Source organism: Hippopotamus amphibius, chromosome 1, assembly GCF_030028045.1.
Source record: "Hippopotamus amphibius kiboko isolate mHipAmp2 chromosome 1, mHipAmp2.hap2, whole genome shotgun sequence".
NCBI classification, from domain to species: domain Eukaryota; kingdom Metazoa; phylum Chordata; class Mammalia; order Artiodactyla; family Hippopotamidae; genus Hippopotamus; species Hippopotamus amphibius.
In genome coordinates this window covers 162,088,357-162,110,887 of record NC_080186.1, presented here as the reverse complement: position 1 = coordinate 162,110,887, position 22,531 = coordinate 162,088,357, and the positions used below count along the sequence as shown (strand labels likewise).

General features: G+C 41.3%; 1 protein-coding gene across 2 annotated transcripts in view; it reads right to left on the bottom strand.

The window, feature by feature from the left end:
• Positions 1 to 22,531, bottom strand: part of SIL1 (SIL1 nucleotide exchange factor) — a 265,775-nt gene that overhangs the window by 214,247 nt on the left and 28,997 nt on the right. The window contains exon 1 of one of the 2 annotated variants that reach the window (XM_057734011.1): positions 4,969 to 5,096. The exons of the other annotated variant lie outside the window; for it this stretch is intronic. The gene's annotated coding sequence lies outside the window, so the exon portion shown is untranslated. Of the gene's footprint in view, positions 1 to 4,968; positions 5,097 to 22,531 lie in introns of those variants that run through there. 2 annotated transcript variants of the gene reach the window in all.

Here is a 22,531-nt window from a genome sequence, read left to right as displayed (position 1 = left end):
ACGTTATAAAAAGGATATTAATAAAGTACTACAAGAGTAAGATGCTTAAAAATAGAATAAGCTCAAATCTCAGAATTCATACATAAATGCATGAGCCAAGAGAAGAGTCCAGCTGGACACAGCTGCCAACACTCACAGGAGCCTGGCTTTCTTCTCGGGACAGATCTAACCAACTCAAGTATGTGCGGAAGGGAAATTCTGTGTTGCTCCCAACACCCAAACCTTTAAAAGCCCTGATTGAGAACCACCTTTCCAGAGGAACTAGCGCTGAGCTCAAGCCTATTGAGCTGCTAAAATCAGTGTGCAGGGCTGGACCTAAGCAGACTGCCTCTACTCTCATGGCCCCCAAACAAGGAGGACCATTGTAAAGGTGGAAAGTTTGAAATCCAGGGATCAGATTGGGTGATGGGACCATGTTAGTCTCTTCTCTTTGTTTCCTTGTATTACTCTTGGAATTGAGAAGAAATAAGTTTTAAATTTCTTTTTAAATAAGTAAACAACAACTAAAAAGACTTCTGTCCCTTACAGCTCTGTTGGAGAGCTTCCAAGTTCCCTCTTTCATTCCCCAGAAGAGCAAAACCTTGGAAAGGTAAAGAACCTGAGGAACCACCTTCAACCTTGCCACCATCAATCAAATGAAAACCTAGGCGGAGATTTATATGATCAGTCTGGCCCTCCTCAACAAGCAAAATGTGTGAATAGATCATTTCTCCTCTGATCAACCTTTCTCAATTAATCTCCCACAAGCCTGTTACCCAGTTGTACAAAAATCATTCCTGGCATCAGGAATTGGCTCCCTGCTCTCTCTGGATGGCTCTAGAATGTTGAGCATGGGGAGCTGGAGCCCTAGCTCTCTGTCTCACCACCCTATTGTCCTGCTCCCTCCTCTCTGTGCATCCCCCAGCCCCACCCAGCTCTCACCATACACTTTAAATCCTGCTGCCAGGAATCACTTCTGAACTCCAGACGTTTTATTCACTTAAAGGTGAGTACCAAGCTGCATGCCAGCCATTGGCTATGAGGATACAGCTATAATGCTATCCCACCTGTTCTTACCCTCAAAGAACTCAGAGTCAGATGAGAGACACGGAAATGTAAACAGATCAAATAAATACAGTCCAGCAAGGGCCATAAACAGAAATATTAACAAAGAGCTATAAGAATAAGCCCACTTAGTTCACACTGCTATCTTTCCAGATCCCTTATGTGACTAAAACTCCTTCCCATTCATCATCTTGTTTGCTTCAGACAGCCCTATGAGGCAGATGGGGCCGATTTGTATCCCCATTTTACAAATAAAAAATCTTCTCTGTGAACTCTTCAGAGCTGTGCTGTCCAACACAGTAGCCAATAGCCATGTGTAGTGTTTAGATTTAAATTAATTAAAATTAAATAAAATTTTAAACTCAGTTCCTTCGTCACACCAGTCACATTTCAAGTGCTCAAGAGCCACATGTGGCTAATGTTTACCATATTGGACAGTGCAGATTATGAAACGTTTCCATCGTCACTAAAAACTCCATTGGAAAGCAGTGCTTTAGAGGTCCTGAGAGGCTGAGAGGCAGTGCAAGGGCAGGAGTGTGTAGCTAGAGAGAGTTCTCTGCAGTCCCAGAAAAGCTAAATCAAGCTGCCAACATGGAAGAAGCAAGAAACTGAGGGGCACTGCCGAGGAGACCAAGAGGAACTGGCCATCTGAACCAGGGTCCTCTACTACCTGGGCTGCAGGAGTAGATTGCAGCAGACAAGGCAGGGCAAAGACCAGATGACCTCTGCCCTGGGACCTGGGCACGCTTGAGCCCATCAGCAGCTTCCTTGGTTTAAGTCAGGAATTCTAGATCTCTCTATCCCAGGAGACATCAAGGACCCCAGTGTCTGTGCTTTGCTTTGTCTCTGGTGCATTTCTGAAGGCCTCAGTAGCAGAAAAAGAAAATTTAAAGAACAGTGTTTTCAGTCCCTGTGAAAGGGATGTGAGGCCTCTGATGGCAGCCTCCCACCTGCTAGAAGACTTTGGCAGCTCCAGGGGGTTTTGGCCAGAAAAAGGTCAGTGAATTTAAGCGGCATTTGCTTTCAGCTAAAGAGGCCTCTCTGGTTCAAAGGGAAAACACGCAAAAGAGGGGACTTAGAAGACAGACAAGATTTCAAAGGGTTTTCACCAAACAGCTCCCACTGAGGCCAAAGCTAAACCACAAAAACCATGATTCTGTCTCCAGAAACACCTTCAACCACACACCTACTCATGTACACAGACATTTGACACAAATGTACTGCCTGCAGGCACCCACAAAGGCACTGAATCACAGGAACACACGCACAGTTAGGGCAGACATAGCTACAGCCGCATAGCAAAGCATCCACAATCATTTATTTAGCAATTTGGACAGGGCTTGGCAGGGAAAAATAGACTCTGCTCTGTGCACTGTCCACTGGGATGGCTCAACTAAGGCATGGTGCTCAATCACATGGCTGCAGTTGGGACCTCAGCTAGGGGAGAGGCCAATTTTCAGTGTCTTGGCTGACAGCCCCAGCAGCTACTTGGCCTCCTCACAACTTGGTGTCTGGTTTCCAAGAATGAGCATCCCAAGAGAACCAAGCATTAAGGTGCGTGGTATTTTTATGGTCTAGCCTCAGAAGTCAAGTAACATCATTTCTGCCATACTCCATTGGTTGAGGGAGTCACAAAGGTCTGTCTACATTTAAGGAGAAGGAAAAAGAGCTCACCTCTCGATGGGAGGAATGTCACCGTCATCTTGTAAAGAGGACGTGTGAGGTGGGATATATCATGGCAGCCACCTCTGGAAAATATAGTGGGCCACAAGCCCCACACTCTGACACAAACACCCACACTCATGCACACAGCTTACACATTCAGACTCATAACACCCAGGACATACATACATATTTATATGTATAGATAAATGAAAACATCCTGCATTCACATACATGAACACTGTCACACAATGATATGCACATTGCCACAGATATATTCCTCTATAATTACACAGTTAGAAATGTCTAGTGAAACATGCAAACATACACTTATAAAGTAGCCTTAAAAACCAATCGGAGACCCTAGGGAGACCAGACTGGTAACAAATGGAGTATAACCTAGATGTCAACTGTCCCTCGTTCTGCTCCATTTCCCCACTAAGTACCCATACTGCAAAAACATCAGGGTGAAATGCAGAATATAGTGACGGTATTGTAGGGGTGATGGGGGAGAACATTAATATCATACACCCTGAAGCAGACAACTTGACAGCCTACCTGAGCAGTTCTTTACCCACCCCCAAGTCCGTGCCTCACCTGTGTCACCTCTGTGGGTCATTTCTTATCTTTTCTTTCCCTTGCACAGTACCCAATCATCCAGTTCACATCTCTGTCTCCTGGATTTTCCCTCAAGCCTCCAAATTCCTCACCCCTTAATCATACAGTTCAGGTTTGCCAGGCCCACAGTAAAGGGCTGATATAAAGACAGACAGGCAGGGACTGAAACTGGATCCAAGGTGGTCTGAAAACAGGCTACTCTTTCATCTCTCCTTCTCAAGGACTACTTGTTCTCTCACTCTTGACATTTACATCACACCAAGATGTCTGACTGGCTGAGACAGTTTAACTGTGCATTCCATATTTGGGGTGAGCCGGGTTGATTGGAATAATTCACTGCAGTCTCCACATCCCACACCTGGAAGAGCCCTAAGAATCAGTCCACTTCAGGGCTGTTGTAGGGTAGGTAGCCTATCTGGGCCTGCTCCTGGTCGAATCTATGCCTACCCCTATACCAGGGGCCACTTCTCCAAGCAGGGAGCTGCAGGAGGGATGGTGTCTGCTACAAGGGAATCCTGGGAGTGATGGGTACAGTGACTGACCACACCAGCACAGACCTGGGTCAGCAAGCCAATAATGGAAGCACACTTCCCTCCTCTAACATTGTCCCTACTAAAGGTCCCCAAACACCAAAGCTTTGGGAAATCACATGTGGAGAATAAGGCTTGCCATGTGGCATGTCACAGAACACTGGATCATCAAATCCAACATCGTTGTCAGCAGAGAGCCTAGATTTGGGGTTGTGGAGCTGTGTAAGAACAGGCTTTGAAATCAGACAGATGTTTTAAGTCCTGACTGCCCCTCACTAGCTAAGCAAGTTGCTTAAACCTTAACCAACCTTAGAGGTGTGTTTCCTTATTTGTAAAAAGGAGATAATATTAGTACTCACCTCAGTAATTGTTATAGAGATTAAATGGGATAACATATATAAAGCATTCAGCCTGGTGCCTGACACAGTAAGTGCTGAATAGTTCTTAGCTATTAGTACTATTCTTTTCTATGCCTGTTGGCTACACAGACATTGTGCTAGAGGCTGGGCAAAGTTAAATCACACACATATACACGTGTAGGTACTTATAGACTCTCACAGGGAATCCTGCTTTACATCCTTACTTATATTCTAAGTAATTATCCCACTCCCAGATGTACACATACTACGCACACATTATACATCATGCCCAGACTGTATAGGAGCTTTTGTGGAAAGGTTGGAAGAAGAGGTGTTACTCAGGCAGACAAATCCTCCTTCCAGTCAAAAATGAGACACACAAAAATGAAAAGTAAGGCAGTGTCTGTGGGACAGAGGGTTTCAAGACGGCTCTTCTCAGGAAAAGAATACTGCATTTTCTGAGCTGGGTTAGAGTGACAAGTTGAATGTCATTTTTCTCAGCGGTGTCTTTATTACTCCATATGTTGGAGCACACAACAGGCCAGCTCAGGTGACAAGGGGCTGGTCAAATGCAACTAATCATTCTTATTTGTTTACCTAGTGTGGCTTCCCATTTCCCCACAGCCTCTGCAGAGATGCCCAGGGTGGGAGGCATTGGCACCAAGATCATTATGGAATTAGGAGACCCATCGAACCATAATTAGAGCCACTGTGGGGAAATAAATCTTCCCTGGCTAGAACTGGACTGCACAGACCTGGTGCATCCTCCTAATGTCTGTTCCTCAGGAACTGGCAGGGGTAAGAGCGGAAGAATGGGGTGAGGTTGAGGGATCCTTCTCCAGGGCTGGGGATCTATGGGCTCTGGCCTTGTCCACTCCTCATCCTGGGGAACAATGACAATAATGAAAACCTAACGTTAAACAAACTTTACAGTTTATAACACTTTCTCACATATATTATACCATTTAATTCTTACAGGAATCCTGTGAGATGCAGGATACATTGTGCCTCATTAACCAAAAAGGAAACTGAAGTTCAAATACTCTGAGAGATGCAGCATGGTAGAGATGACCCATGGTAGCCCCAGAATGGAACATGTGGAATGGAGTGCTTCTAAGAGTCCAATTAGACCTCAGCTTTGATCTAGCTGCAAATCTAATATTTTCATATTATAAATACATCAGATTTTATCTACAAGAATATATCCATTAGTTAAATTTATGAGTTCATATGCCAGGTGGTGTGCTAAGAGCTGGCAATATAACGGTGAATGAACTTAGTCCTCAAGTAAGTTAAAGAAACCCTCAACTTTTTTGCATCCCTGTCATTGAGAGGTGGGTTATATTTCCCTTCCCTTTGAATCTGGGTTAGCTTGTGACTGCTTTGACCAGCGGAGTACAGAAGTGACACTCTCCAATTATAAGCCTCATCTTTGAGAGTTTCCATTTTGGTTTTTTTGGATACCTGAGCCACTCTTTAATAAGTCCAATCATCCTCAGGGGGAAACTGTGTGGAAAGGGACCCAGCTGAGCCCAGACTTCCAGCCATCTTGCCAAGGTACCAGACATGTGAGTGAAGCCTTCTTGGACCTCTAGACCAGACCAACTTCTAGCTGAGTGCTGCTGAGCAGTGCCAATCAATATCACTTAGAAAAATCATCCAACCAAACCCTTCCTGAAGTCCTGATGCACAACATCATGAGATGTAACAAAATGGTTGTTTTGGCAAATTTTTTCTATAAAGGGCCAGATAGTAAATATATCAAGCTTTGTGAGCCATGTACCATCTCTGTCACATATTGTTCTTGCTTTTCTTTTACAACTTCTTAAATGTGCGGAAAAAAAATCTTAGTTTTTCAGTTATACAAAAACAGGTGGTGGGCTGGATCTGGTACATGCGTCCTACCATGCCAACCTCTGCTTTAGGCCACTAAGATTTGGGGCATTTTGTTACCTAGAAATAGATACCCAGAACAGTCTCTTCCTACATGAAGCTGAAAGACTGCAAGGAAGACAACATAAAACAAAATTAATTGCTAGTTACTCAAATTGCTACATATGCTCCAGATGCCATGGGACTTTAACATCACTGATGGCTCCAGGAAAGGATTCTCCCAAAATGCAACATTTAGACTGAGACTTGAAGGATGATTAGAAATTTGCAGGTGAAAGAAGCAAGGAATAGTATAGTGGTCCAGCCATTTCAGCTCAGTGTGGGACTCTCTGAAGGGCAATACTAGTTTAAGAGCTCTCTCTTGGATTGGCCAAAGACTTCCTCTACCCAATCTTCTTCTGCCTCCTTCCTTTCACAGGTATCATTCCCTAATAAATATCTGGAACCCTGAACTCAATCTCAGTTCCTGACTCTGGAAAACCCAATCCATGACACTTGCTAAAACAAACAGGGGATTTATTGACTCATATATATGGAAAGTCCACAGGTTGAGTCCTGAGTTTCAAGCAGAGATAGATTTAGAGCTCCAACTAGGGTGACCAACATGGTACACAGGACTTTCAGTCCTAAAACTAGGAAGGTCACAGACAAACTCCAGTGTATAACCAGTTCTTGATATCTCTCCATGGCTTGGCTTTACTATCACCTGGGTTGGATAATTCAGTCCCAGGTTCAATACAAAGCAAGACAGGTCAGCAGGTTCAGACCCTGTATTCTCTCAAGTTGGAGACCTGCAAGAGGGGAAATAGTTTGTTCCTTTTATGACTCTAAACAATTGGATTGAGTCTTATTGGCTCTCATTGGCCTCACTGAGTCATGTGCCCATATTTTTTGTTTGTTTTGGTTTGGTTTTTGTTTGTTTGTTTTGGCCACACAGCATGAGGAACTTATCCAACCAGGGATGGAACCTGCGCCCCAGCAGTGGAAGGGCAGAGTCTTAACCACTGGACCACCAGGCAAGTCCCAAGTTTAGTTTTTTTAATTGAAACATAATTCATTTACTAAACATTCATCCTTTTAAAGTATGAAATTCAGAAGTTTTTAGTATCAATATATTCACAGTGTTGTACAATTATCACCACTGTCTAATTCCAAAACATTTTCAGCACCTCAAAGAGAAACCCCAAACCCATTAGCAATCATCCCCATTCTCCCTCCCTCCAATCCCCAGCAGTCACTTATGCACTTTCTGTCTCTATAGATTTGCCTATTCTGGATATTTCATATAAATGGAATCATATGGCATATGGCCTGTCTTCTTTCACTTAGCACAATGTTTTCAAGTTTAATCCATGTTGCAGTGTGACTTAGTACTTCATTCCTTTTTATGGCTGAATAATATTACCCTTGTATGAATACACCAACATTTCGTTTATCCACTCATCAGTTGATGGACATTTGGGTTGTTTCCATTTTTTTATTGTTATGATTAATGCTGCTATGAACATTCATGTACAAGTTTTTGTTTGAAGACCTGTTTTCAATTCCTTTGGTTATATACCTAGGGGTAGAATTGCTGGGTTATATGGTAACTCTATGTATGTCCCCATTTTTAAATCAATCACTGTGGCCTGGAGGATAGAATGGTCTAACTGATTTACACGTAAGTCACAGGCTCCACCTCTGGTGCTGAGGGTTGAGTCAATTTTAATAGAACAACAGGGACTGAGGAGAGAATGATGTTTCACCAGAAGGAAATGTGGAACAGCTAGCAGATGGAGGGTGAATGGACCCTAGGCAGCAAATCCACAGATGATCACTGCAAATAACTACTTTTACTGAATTCTCACTATGAACCAGGCACTGTGCTAAGTATGTGCATTATCTCATTTAACCCTGATAGCAACTTCATGAGGTTTCTACCATTATTCCTGTTTTAGAGATGAGGAAACTGAGCCTCAGAAAAGTTGAGTAAGTTGCCCAAGTTTGTGTATTAGGAGGTGGGAATTTGAGCCAAAGGCTGATTGCAAAGCAAAGTGTCAGAGAAAAAACAGATTTTGAGTTATTTTTAAATACATCTACTAGAGGCTCTTTTATTTCATTTGCCCCAACATTATTATAATCATTGTAGAAGAGTCTGTGTAACCAAAAATCTCCTTTTACATCAAGAACAAGGAAGAACAGGTTTTAAAATGACAAAAATCACAGTTGACTTTTTTTTTCCTTTAGATTTCCAAGTAAGCTTCCAATTTAGTCAGATACTGCATCATTGGCATAGAAATTAAGCAGCTATATTTATCAGAAAGCACCCATGCTTCTTGTAACCAACCATCTTTTTCAAATAGGTCTAGCAGAAATTTAGCTAAATTTTTCTTGTCATGAAATTAGGAAATGCAGAACTCCACATCATGCTCTTCGCCTCCTTTAGACATCATTTACAAGAGCTCTTATCACAGGCTCTTCTGAGGTCCTCATGGGGAGGACCTGGGGCCAGGGATCTCTGACTCCCTACTTTCTGCACCAGTAAGACCAGAGCTTGGACAGTGTGAGATGAGGGGGACAAAAAATATGAGGTAGCCAAAGAATTGAAGGAGTTATATTCCATTGCCCCCACACCCTCCGCCAAATCCAAAAGGCCAGCCTTTGGAATATCATGGCAGAATAATTTCATATTAAGCTGCATACTGTATAAAGCTTCATACTAAGCTACAGGCTTACAGCACCACACTGACATCTTAAGAGACCTCTTCCTACCACCTCCTCCTCCCTAGTACACACATATCCCCACCAAAGTACCTAATCCCTTGAAAGATTTACTGCCAGTACCACAGACAAATTAGTGAATGCCCTGGCAGTTGTTTCCAAAGACAGGATGCTTATTTGCATGAGGAGGTGCATGCCATTTGCATTATATTTTCAAGTAATTTGCATATCATGTCTGCCCTGTCAAAATGTACATAAATCCTTTATACTTTTGCTTTTTTATTTTCTAAAAAGGACTACGCCTCCACATCCTGCCCAGACTGTCTGGTAAAATTACTCGTTGAGTATTCTGAGCTTGATTGTGAAGAGCCTCACATGCCATACTAAGGAGATCTCAAACTGTAGCGAATCCCCAAGGATAACAGAAACCAGTTTGATATATTCCAATAAAGAGCTTTAAAAAAAAAAAAGAAACCAATTTAAGACTCTTCATTCATTCATTTATTCAACAAATCTTTATTGAACACCTACAGTGTGCCAGATACTGTTCTGGGTGCTGATGACATATCTGTGAATAATGAGATAAAAATAATTACAGCATTAAAAGTTAAATGCTGTCATTTCAAGATCACTTGGCACCAACCCAATCAATAAATACAAGTGCAAACCAACACTAAAATCTCAAAGTGCTTAGTTTTAAGGTAGCCACTTGGGTATTACAGGCTATGCTTACATTTTTAAAACTTAATCCTGAAATTAAATAATACATTTCTTAAAGGTTACTGAAGACCCCTGAGAATACATCCCCAGTGATCCAAGAACCCCAGGTTTGAGAAACACTAATTGGAGAGTCATTAAAAGATTTAAGCAGACTTCCCTGGTGGTCCAGTGGCTAAGACTCTGTGCTCCTACTGCAGGGGGCACAGAGTTCGATCCCTGGTTGGAGTAAGATCCCGCAAGCCACACAGCACAGCCAAAAAAAAATAAAGTAAAATAAATATTAAAAAAATAAAGATTTAAACAAGAAAATGACCTGGGTTTGTATCTTAAATCATTCTGGCAGCTACATGGAGGGTGGGCTGGAAGCAGTTTCAGGTCAGAGGCTAAGAGACCAGAGAGAGACTTTAGCAGTCTGGGTGTGACTAGATGTGGCACTGTCCATACTGCCAGCCTCATAAACCTTGGCCCCCTCACTGGTGTCTATCTGAAATCAAGTCACACCACTTACATGGAAGCTTCAGAAGTTTTACATAAAAATTTGTGCGGTCATAGAGACGAGTCACAATATACATCGTTTCACTTGAAAAGTCAGCTCTAGACATATCTATCCAAATTCTCTTATGTAGCCTTAAGTGAAGGTCCTTCTCAACTCTTCCATCACCCAGCTCTCAACTGACTCTAGTGTCTCCCTTCTTGATCTTTTAAACTCTGGGAATACAAATACATCATGCCTTAATTTTGTGGAGCAATTCAACTTCTATTTCAAAATCGCAGAAGTGTTTGAAAACAAAGGGCTCTTCAGTTCTAGGCCCTACCCTATGGGAAGTTATAAATAACTTGAAAAAAAATTCTGTCCCTAAGAAAAATCTAGTAAGAAGCTTATCGAGCAATAGCTCTGTAATTTAGAGAATAGACAGAGGTAGCGAGGGAGAATCAGGACTATAGGTAGGAAAGGAAGCCCATTGCCAAATACAAAGTTTCAAGGGGTAGGCCACAAACAGCTCTCATTAGGTCTTGGTCACATGGTTAGGGTGGATTGCTTGGTTTAGAAGCTCAGAGGTATCCAGACAGGGCCTGGTTTGAATGCCAACCAAAGAGACAAGAAAGGTAATGGAACGGAGCCCAAGGAGAAGTGAGATGTAGAGAGATGTAGCAGAATACAAAAGAAGAGATTCAAGAAAGAGGGAGCCAGCAATGTATAACATCACAGAGAGGTCAAGTACAAGGAAAACTAGAGAAAAGTAATTGGATCTAGCGATAAGGTGACCAAAAGAGCAGTTTTAGTGAGGTCGTATGGGAGACACTGTTAATTACTTACCCCAAAGCTATTTTCCCACTCTTCTTCCTTACTAACAAGAACTACCTCCCATTACAGGGGCTCAAAAAATGCTGGATAATTTCTCAGTACACCTTCCCCCACTCCTTTAAACCCAAGGATAGACAAGTGACCTAGTTCTGGACAATGGGACTTGGGAATAAGCCTGGAAGCTTATGGAAAAGGTTTTCCTTTTCAATACAATAGATATCTTCAACCCCTTCCTTTCCTGCCTTGAAAGTTGTATGTGAGCTCATGCTGTTCAGAGCTGTGGCAGCCATCTTAGGACTATGAGGGGACAAGCCCAGGAACGGAACAAACACCCTGAGGAAGGCAAATGAGAATAGCTTGGATCTGTGTGTGTGTGTGTGTGTGTGTGTGTGTGTGTGTGTGTGTGTGTGTGTGAGATCTTGGCTCCCCAACCAGGGATTGAACCTGGGGCCAAGGCAGTGAACCTGGGACCATGGCAGTCCTAACCATTGGACCACTAGGGAACTCTCCAAAGCCTGGATCCTTGATGACATTACCAAGTGGTGAAATTACCCAAACCTGAAGCTACTTACCTCTGGATTTCTTGTTACGTGAGATAAATAAATGTCCTTACTTCTTAAATCACTGTTAGTCAACTATTTCATTATTTACAACGATGATACATGGTGAACATGGAAGACAGAATTATATTTACTGAGGAGGGAATGGAAAACAAGAAAGCAAAGATTCTCAATCTTGTCCAGTGGTTTCCAAATACCAATTAATGAAGTAGTTGCATTAAAATTACAGAAGGAGCTTTCTAAAAATACAGCTTTCTGGACTTCCTAGGTGGTGCAGTGGTTGGGAATCCGCCTGCCAATGCAGGGGACTGAGGTTGGAGCCCTGCTCTGGGAGGATCCCACATGCCGTGGAGCAACTAAGCCTGTGCGCCACAACTATTGGGCCCATGTGCCACAACTACTGAAGCCCACATGCCTAGAACCTGTGCTCCGAAACAAGAGAAGCCACCACCATGGACTTCCTAGGTGGCGCAGTGGATAAGAATCTGCCTGCCAATGCAGGGGATACGAGTTCAATCCCTGCCCCAGGGAGATACCACATGCCTCAGAGCAACTAAGCCTGTGCACCACAACTACTGAGCCTGTGCTCTAGAGCCCATGAGCCGCAATTACTGAGCCCACGTGCCACAACTACTGAAGCCCACACGCCTAGAGCCTGTGCTCCACAACAAAAGAAGCCACCACAATGAGAAGCCTGTATACCACAAGGAAGAGTAGCCCCCGATCGCTGCAACTAAAGAAAGCCCACTCTCAGCGATGGAGACCCAATGAAGCCAATAAATAAATAAATAAATAAATAAATAAATAAATAAATAAATTTTTTAAAAAAGACAGAGAGAAGTCACCACAATGAGGAGCCCATGCACCACAATGAAGAGTAGCCTGCGCACCACAATGAAGAGTAGCCCCCACTAGCAGCAACTAGAGAAAGTCCGTGTGCATCAATGAAGACCCAATGCAGCCAATAAAATAAAGTAAATAAATAAATTTTTTAAAATTTAAATAAAATAGAGATAGCTTCCTTCACAAGAGAGCAGACAGCAGTATTAAGCAGTATCAGCAGTATTTCATCTTGTGGAACTGAAAACCACAGCCACAGAAAGATAGAGAAAATGAAAAAGCAGAGGACTTTGTACCAGATGAAGGGACAGGATAAAACCCCAGAAAAACAACTAAATGAAGAGGAGATAGGCACCCTTCCACAAAAAGAATTCAGAATAATGATGGTGAAGATGATCCAGGACCTTGAAAAAAGACTGGATGCAAAGATCGAAAATTTACCAAAGACCTAGAAGAATTAAAGAGCAAACAGAGATACGCAACACAATAACTGAAATGAAAAATACACTAGAAGGAACCAAGAGCAGATTCACTGAGGCAGAAAGGCGAATAAGTGACCTGAAAGACAGAATGGTGATAATCACTGATGCAGAAAAGAATAAAGAAAAAAGAATGAAAAGAACTGAAGACAGCCTAAGAGACCTCTGGGACAATGTTAAATGCACCAACATTTGCATTATAGGGGTCCTAGAAGGAGAAGAGAGAGAGAAAGGACCCGAGAAAATATTGGAAGAGATTATAGTTGAAAACTTCCCTAACATGGGAAAGGAAACAGCTACCCAAGTGCAGGAAGCGCAGAGAGTCCCATGCAGGATAAACCCAAGGAGAAACATGCCAAGACATACAGTAGTCAAACTGACACAAATTAAAGACAGAGAAAAGTTATTAAAAGCAACAAGGGAAAAACAACAAATAACATACAAGGGAACTTCCATAAGGGTAACAGCTGATTTCTCAGCAGAAACTCTACAAGCCAGAAGGGAGTGGCACGATATATTTCAAGTGATGAAACGGAAGAACCTGCAACCAAGAATACTCTACCCAGCAAGGATCTCATTCAGATTTGACAGAGAAATCAAAAGCTTTACAGACAAGCAACAGCTAAGAGAATTCAGCACCACCAAACCAGCCCTACAACAAATGCTAAAGGAACTTCTCTAAGCGGGAAACATAGGAGAAGAAAAAGACCTACAAAAACAAAAACAAAACAATTAAGAAAATGGTACTAGGAACATACATATCGATAATTACCTTGAATGTAAATGGACTAAATGCCCCAACCAAAAGACACAGACTGGCTGAATGGATACAAAAACAAGACCCATATATATGCTGTCTACAAGAGACCCCCTTCAGACCTAGGGACACATACAGATGGAAAGTGAGGGGATGGAAAAAGATATGCCATGCAAATGGAAATCAAAAGAAAGCTGGAGTAGTGATACTCATATCAGATAAAATAGACTTTAAAATAAAAAATGTTACAAGAGACAAGAAAGGACATTACATAAAGATCAAGGGATCAATCCAAGAAGAGGAGATAACAATTATAAATATATATGCACCAATAAATAAATAAATAAATAAATATGCACCCAATACAGGAGCACCTCAATACATAAGGCAAATGCTAACAACTATGAAAGAGGAAATGCAAGGTAGAAATAGAGACATAGATGTAGAGAACAAACATGGACACCAAGTGGGGAAAGCGGGGAGGGTTGGGGGGGAATGAACTGGGAGATTGGGATACCAAATTGTACACTCTAAATATATGCTGTTTATTGTCTGTTAACTGTATCTCAATAAAAGTTCTTAAAAAATAAAATAAAATAAAATTTAAATAAAATAAAAAATAAAATAAAAATACAGCTTTCTGTCCTTTATTCCTGGAATATTCTGATTCAATAAGTCCAGCAGAGCCCAGGGATCTTGCTTTTTAATAAGGGCCCCACTGGTATACCATTTTGGAAAGTTGTTGGCACTTTCTTATAAAGTTAAATATACACATATACACCTACCCTATAACCTACAGTTCCACTTCTAGATATTTACCCAGGAAAAAGAAAAAGATACATCCACAAAAAGAAGTGTATGAGAATATCCATAGCAACCTTATTCATAATAGCTGAAACTGGAAACAAGCCCAAATACCCATAGCATGAGAATGAAAGAGATGAGGGCTGGGGATGATTATAAAGATAACCAAGGGACACTGGAGGCCTGACCACAACTGGAAATCAGACACTGGAGCACCAGTGAGCACCATTCTGTGGTTTTCTCTAGTAGCCTTGAGGCAGGAGCAGAGAAAATGAATGTTATCCAAGCTATGTGTGGGAATTAGAATGGGAGGAACGAAATGACAGAAGGCAAAGGAACTAAAAGCAGTGGCAAGAATGGAGGCAAAGTGACTATCTTTGTCTGAGGGTTTTGTTTGTTTGTGTTTGTGTTTGTTTTTGTTTGGCTGCACTGCACAGCTTGCAAGATCTCGGTTCCCCAACCAGGGATTGAACCTGTGCCTTCAGCAGTGAAATCATGGAGTCCTAACCACTGGGCCGCCAGGGAATTTCCTGTCTGAGGAAATTTTCAGCTTCGAGTGAATGAAAATGAGGCTTTTTAAGGAGAGAAGTCCTGGAAAGGAGCGTGGAGGTGGCTGTAACCTTACAGCTCTAACTTCCCTTCCTTCCTCTCCTTGCAGGCTTTTCAGACACCCCTGTCCAGGCTTCCCTCATTCTGCCCCCTATCGCTCTGCCCTCTGTGTGTTTCGTGCCTCCTCTTCCTTGGATTCAAAAGTAGGAAAACCAGCCAACCCATTTTGCACACTGGGACAGAGGCTTAAAGGAGAAAAAGGAGGAAAGGTCAAAGTCAGTGTTGAAGGAAGCAAAGCAAAAGCTGAGAGCAAGACAGAGATGCCCCTGAGACACTCAGCCTACCTGGGGACCCCAGAAATGGCAAAGGCAAATCCCAAGTTTGTGTGGCAGCCAAGGAGGTTGACCCTGCTCTCACTGAGGGGCTGAGGAGCTGTCATCTATGGGATAACTGGAGCCTGAAAAATTAATTGGTCTGCTCCAGATAGGAGATAAAAGGAAAATTCTGTCCAAGCAGGTGTCACACTAATTTGGCAGAAGGCTGGGTGCTGATTTGCATATGTCAACATCCTCTTCCCTTTTTCTTCCCTCTCCCTCAGTCTGGCTGGTTTCAAGCTGCTCCCTGGGGAGGAGCATCAGAGACATGCAGCTTTGCAGGAATGAAAATGAGGCTTTCTAAGGAGAGAAGTCCTAGAAAAGAGAGTGGAGGTGGCTGTAAACTTACAGCTCTAACTTCCCTTCCTTCCTCTCCTTGAAGGCTTAGCAGAAGGAAAGGAAAAGAAACCAGTGCTATGGAAGGTCTACTTTGTATCCAGCCCTATGCTGAAAGCATTTAATCTAATCTTCCCAACAACACTGCAAGTCTAAAATCATACCCAAGTAAGGAAAGAGGAGGTGGGGGTGGGGGCAGTGTCATACAGCTAGTGAGAGGGCCACACCAGGACCCAGTGCAGGTCAGTCTGACTCAAACTCTGAACTGTTTCTACTATGATGAGCTGAGTGGTGTTTTCTGTGTGCGTCAAAAATTAATCAACCCTATAGCCAGTGTAGATACTTAACTGTAGAGCAATGTAGATACTTAACTTGCAGGAGAGGGCTCAGTTTCCCTAATTCCCAGGGCACCTAGTGACACACAGAGAAACAACTAAGACTGTCACTCACCACCACCACCAACGAAACAAAAAAAAGGGAGCCACCACTTCTAGAGATCTAAGTGCTAAGTATTGTTTTAAGTGCTTTATAGGTATTATCTAATATTTATCTTCACAGTAACCCTATGAGGAAGCCAATAATTATCCTTTAAAGCACCCATGGAACAACTGAAAAAAATGATCACATACTAAACAGAAGAGCACATCTCATCAGGTACTTTAAAAAGTCAATAAACCACTTTCTTTAATCAAAATAGAACTTAACAACAAAAAGATAACAAGGGTCCCATGCGTTTAGAAATGCTTCTAAACGCATGGGACAAAAAAATAAATCAAAATGAAGCTATTTACAGATTGCCAACAAACACATGAAAAGATGCTCAACGTCACTAATCATCAGAGAAATGCAAGTCAAAGCCACAATGAGGTATCACCTCACACCGATCAGAATGGCCATCATCACAAAATCTGGAAACAACAAATGTTGGAGAGGGTGTGGAGAAAAGGGAACTCTCCTGCACTGTTGGTGGGAATGTAAGTTGGTACAGCCACTATGGAAAACAATTTGGAGGTTCCTTAAAAAACTACAAATAGAACTACCATATGATCCAGTAATCCCACTTCTGGGCATATACCCAAAGAAAACCATAATCCCAAAAGAAACATGTACCATAATGTTTATTGCAGCACTATTTACAATAGCCAGGACGTGGAAGCAACCTAAATGCCCATCAACAAATGAATGGATAAAGAAGATGTGGCATATATACACAATGGAATATTACTCAGCTATAAAAAGGGATGAGATGGAGCTATATGTCATGAGGTGGATAGACCTAGAGTCTGTCATACAGAGTGAAGTAAGTCAGAAAGAGAAAGACAAATATTGTATGCTAACTCACATATACAGAATCTAAAAATGGTACTGATGAACTCAGTGACAAGAACAAGGACGCAGATGCAGAGAATGGACTGGAGAACTCGAGGTATGGGAGGGGGCGGGGGGTGAAGGGGAAGCTGAGACAAAGCGAGAGTAGCACAGACATATATATACCACCAACTGTAAAATAGATAGCCAGTGGGAAGTTGTCGTATAACAAAGGGAGTTCAACTCGAGGATGGAAGATGCCTTAAAGGACTGGGAGGGGGAGGATGGGGGGACTCGAGGGAGGGTGGGGGGGGAGTCGAGGGAGGGAGGGAATACGGGGATATGTGTATAAAAACAGATGATTGAACTTGGTGTACCCCCAAAAAATAATAAATAAATAAAACTAAAAATTAAAAAAAAATGAAGCTATTTAGAAATTAAAAGTAGCTGTAGGAGGCAGATAAAGTGATACTTAAAGGGAAAAGTGTGGATTTAAATGCTTATATAAAAAAAGCAAAAGCTGGAAAAAAGCATCCAATTCAAGTAATTAAAAAAGAATAGACCAATCCAAAAGAGAGTAGGAAGAAGAAATCACAAGACAAAGTGAAATTTTGACGAATTAGAAAATAGAGATACTATAGAGGATCAAGAGAAACTTTTGATAAGCTCAATCAAGAAAAAGTGAAGGCATAAATAAACAATATCAAAAAAGTTTAAAGGGTACATCCTGGCAGATATAGTAGAAAATTTAAAGTCATAACAGAATACTGTAAAGAACTTCAGGTCAATAAATTTAAAAATTTTGCAACTGCATAAACAGGGAGATCAACTTGATGATTGGTGATGACCTAGAGGGGTGGGATAGGGAGGGTGTGAGGGATGCTCAAGAGGGAGGGGATATGGGGATATGGGGATGTATGTATAAATACAGCTGATTCACTTTGTTATACAGTGGAAACTGGCATAACAGTGTAAAGCTATTATACTCCAATAAAGAGCAAAAGAAAAATAAATTTAAAATTTTTGATGAAACGGATAATTTCCCTTAACATGGAAAAACAATCCTATAATGGAGATATTATTATTTCTTTTCAACAGGCAAGGAAACTGAGGAACAGGGAGGAACTTGTTCAAATTCCCATATTAGTAAGAGACAGAGTCTGGATTTGAAGGCCCAGACAGTAGACCTCTAATTTATCCTTCCTCCCTCCCACATTTACTGAGCACCTACCATTGTGCTAGGGATTATAGGAATAAAAGACGCAGTTCTTACCCTCAGGAAGTTCCCAATCTAGGAGAAGAGATGAGGACAGGGAATAGGATGAGTCAAATGAGCTACCTAGACCACAAAATGTAAAGATAAATTTACTCTCACTTGCACAACTCTCCTTAAATTTCACTCTTTTTGGTCCTGCTGATAAGCATAATCACAGCTACAAAGTTACATGCTTTCCACACTGAAACAGGTAAGAATTTTGAGCTATGGAGGTGAGGAAAGGGCACTCCAGGCAGGGGGGACTAGTATAAGCAAAGAACAGAGCAGGGAAGCAGCATGATCCCTGGTGGGAACTACCAGCAGTTTGATATTTCAGAGGCATACAAATCAGTGCAAGGTAGAGAATGGCAGAGAAGAGGCTAGAGAGACAGCCAAGGTTCGTGTCATCGTAGGTGCTAAGGAGTTTTGACTTTGCTCTGAAGGTTTAAGCAGAGGAGTGACATGGGAAAAGTCATATTTTAGAATGAGCCCTCTGGCTGGAATGTGGTTGGTGGTGGGGGCAGGAACTCAGCTGAAGGCAGAGAGATGACTTCGGAGGCCATAGCAGCATCTAGGCAAGAAATGAAGAGAGCCTGCTTAGGGGTAATAGCAGTTAGAATAAAGAACAGGAAATGGATTTACGAAGAATTTGAGATGTAAAATTGGCAGGACTTAGTGGTTGATTGAATGTAGGAGAAGAAAGTGTGAAAGGAATCAAGAATGAGGCCCCTCACCACCCAGTTTCTATCATGAATAACTGGAGTGCATAGTATTAACACCATCTCTTTCTTGATTCATATATATATCCAATAATCTATCCATCTTTTTAGTCATTCATTCATTCAGTTTTTGATTCATACATCTATATATCTATCCATCCATATATCTATTCTTTAATCAAATTCTTAAGAGTGTCAAAATACCATGAAGAATATGTGTATAAAAAGATATACTACTTGGCCTTATTCATTTATTCATTCACTAAACATTTATTGATATCCTCCTACATGCCCAGATACTATTCTAGGTAATGGAGCTATAGTAGTGAAGAAGGAAAAAAGTCCTGATTAAGGACCTAATGTTCTAGTGGGAGATACAAATAGAATGCTAAGAAATATATAATTTCAGGTAGTGAAACTTCTTTGTATTAAAAGAAACCAGATAATGAAAACTGTTTCTTAATGTATTTCTTAAAGAACAAACATATGGATACCAAGGGGGAAAGGGGGGGTGGGATGAATTGGGAGACTGGGATTGATAAAAATACATTATTGATACTATGTATAAAATAGATAACTAATAAGAACCTATTGTATAGCACAGGAAACTCTACTCAATGCTCTGTGGTGATCTGAGAAGGAAATTCAAACAAGAGTGGATATATGTATACATATAGGTGATTCACTTTGTTGCACAGTATAAACTAACACAATATTGTAAAGCAATTATACTCCAATAAAAATTTTTAAAATAAAATAAAATAGAATTTTTTAATGAAAAAAAAAAAAAAGAAACCAGAGTTCCTTGGGGAAATGGCTGATTCTAGGGATGGGGCAAGAAATATACAATGTGAGCCTAGAGAATCTTGCAGTGCCAGAAAGCAAGGAAGGACTCAAACAAAAACACAATGATGGAAATATATCAAAGGGACATAAGAGCCAACTTGAAAGGTCTCCCAGTGGGACTTCCCTGGTGGTGCAGTGGTTAAGAATCCACCTGCCAATGCAGGAACACAGGTTCAATCCCTGGTCTGGGAAGATCCCACCTGCCATGGAGCAACTAAGCCCATGCGCCACAATTACTGAGCCTGCGCTCTAGAGCCTGCGAGCCACAACTACTGAGCCCAAGTGCCACAACTACTGAAGACCACCCACCTAGAGCCTGTGCTCCACAACAAGAGAAGCCACCACCATGAGAAGCCCGTGCACCAAAATGAAGACCCAACACAGCCAATAAATAAAATAAATAAATAAATTAAAAAAAAAAAAAAAAGACAGGGCTCCCTGTAACCAAAATTGGAACAATCTGAAGAAGAAAATAAAATATTACTGGATTATAACCCCAAGTGAAAAAATAAGTATTCTTGAGTACCTATTTAAAAGAATTGGCTAAATAGGGGCTTCCCTGGTGGTACAGTGGTTAAGAATCCGTCTGCCAATGGAGGGGACATGGGTTCAGCCCTGCTCTGGGAAGATTCCACATGCTACAGAGCAACTAAGCCTGTGCGCCAAAACTATGGATCCTGTGCTCTAGAGCCTGTGAGCCACAACTACTGAGCCCATGTGCCACAACTGTTGAAGCCCATGTGCCTAGAGCCCATGCTCCGCAACAAGAGAAGCCACTACAATGAGGAGCCCGTGCACCACAGTGAAGAGTAGCCCCTACTCAAAGCAACTGGAGAAAGCCCATGTGCAGCAGTGAAGACCCAATGCAGCCAATAAATAAAATAAATAAATAAATACATTTTTTAAAAAGAAAGAAAAAGGACGTTAGGCAAAATTAAGAAAATCTGAATAAAATATGGACTTTTGCTAATAATAATATATTAACATTGGCTCAATAGTTGTGACAAATGTGCTATACGGAAGTAAGATGTTGTTGACTTTCCTCCACAAGAGGGCAGACAGCAGTATCAAGCAGTATCAGCAGTATTTCATCTTGTGGAACTGAAAACCACAGCCACAGAAAGATAGAGAAAATGAAAAAGCAGAGGACTTTGCAGCAACCAGATGAAGGGACAGGATAAAACCCCAGAAAAACAACTAAATGAAGAGGAGATAGGCACCCTTCCACAAAAAGAATTCAGAATAATGATGGTGAAGATGATCCAGGACCTTGAAAAAAGACTGGATGCAAAGATCGAAAATTTACCAAAGACCTAGAAGAATTAAAGAGCAAACAAACAGAGATACGCAACACAATAACTGAAATGAAAAATACACTAGAAGGAACCAAGAGCAGATTCACTGAGGCAGAAAGGCGAATAAGTGACCTGAAAGACAGAATGGTGATAATCACTGATGCAGAAAAGAATAAAGAAAAAAGAATGAAAAGAACTGAAGACAGCCTAAGAGACCTCTGGGACAATGTTAAATGCACCAACATTTGCATTATAGGGGTCCCAGAAGGAGAAGAGAGAGAGAAAGGACCCGAGAAAATATTGGAAGAGATTATAGTTGAAAACTTCCCTAACATGGGAAAGGAAACAGCTACCCAAGTGCAGGAAGCGCAGAGAGTCCCATGCAGGATAAACCCAAGGAGAAACATGCCAAGACATACAGTAGTCAAACTGACACAAATTAAAGACAGAGAAAAGTTATTAAAAGCAACAAGGGAAATACAACAAATAACATACAAGGGAACTTCCATAAGGGTAACAGCTGATTTCTCAGCAGAAACTCTACAAGCCAGAAGGGAGTGGCACGATATATTTCAAGTGATGAAACGGAAGAACCTGCAACCAAGAATACTCTACCCAGCAAGGATCTCATTCAGATTCGACAGAGAAATCAAAAGCTTTACAGACAAGCAACAGCTAAGAGAATTCAGCACCACCAAACCAGCCCTACAACAAATGCTAAAGGAACTTCTCTAAGCAGGAAACATAGGAAAGGAAAAAGACCTACAAAAACAAAAACAAAACAATTAAGAAAATGGTACTAGGAACATACATATCGATAATTACCTTGAATGTAAATGGACTAAATGCCCCAACCAAAAGACACAGACTGGCTGAATGGATACAAAAACAAGACCCATATATATGCTGTCTACAAGAGACACCCTTCAGACCTAGGGACACATACAGACGGAAAGTGAGGGGATGGAAAAAGATATGCCATGCAAATGGAAATCAAAAGAAAGCTGGAGTAGCGATACTCATATCAGATAAAATAGACTTTAAAATAAAAAATGTTACAAGAGACAAGAAAGGACATTACATAAAGATCAAGGGATCAATCCAAGAAGAGGAGATAACAATTATAAATATATATGCACCCAATATAGGAGCACCTCAATACAAAAGGCAAATGCTAACAACTATGAAAGAGGAAATGCAAGGTAGAAATAGGGACATAGATGTAGAGAACAAACATATGGACACCAAGTGGGGAAAGCGGGGAGGGTTGGGGGGGAATGAACTGGGAGATTGGGATACCAAATTGTACACTCTAAATATATGTTGTTTATTGTCTGTTAACTGTATCTCAATAAATGTTCTTTTAAAAAAAGATGTTAACAGGGAGGGAAACTGGGTGTGCAGTATATGGGAACTCTGCACTGCCTTTGCAACTTTTCTGTAAATCTAAACCTATTATAAGATTAAAAATTTATTTTTTAAAAACTGCTTTGAAGAAAAATAGAACATGGTAGGGAATAGCCAGTAATAGAACGGTGCATATTTTAGATGTGGTGGTCCAGGAAGTCCTCCTT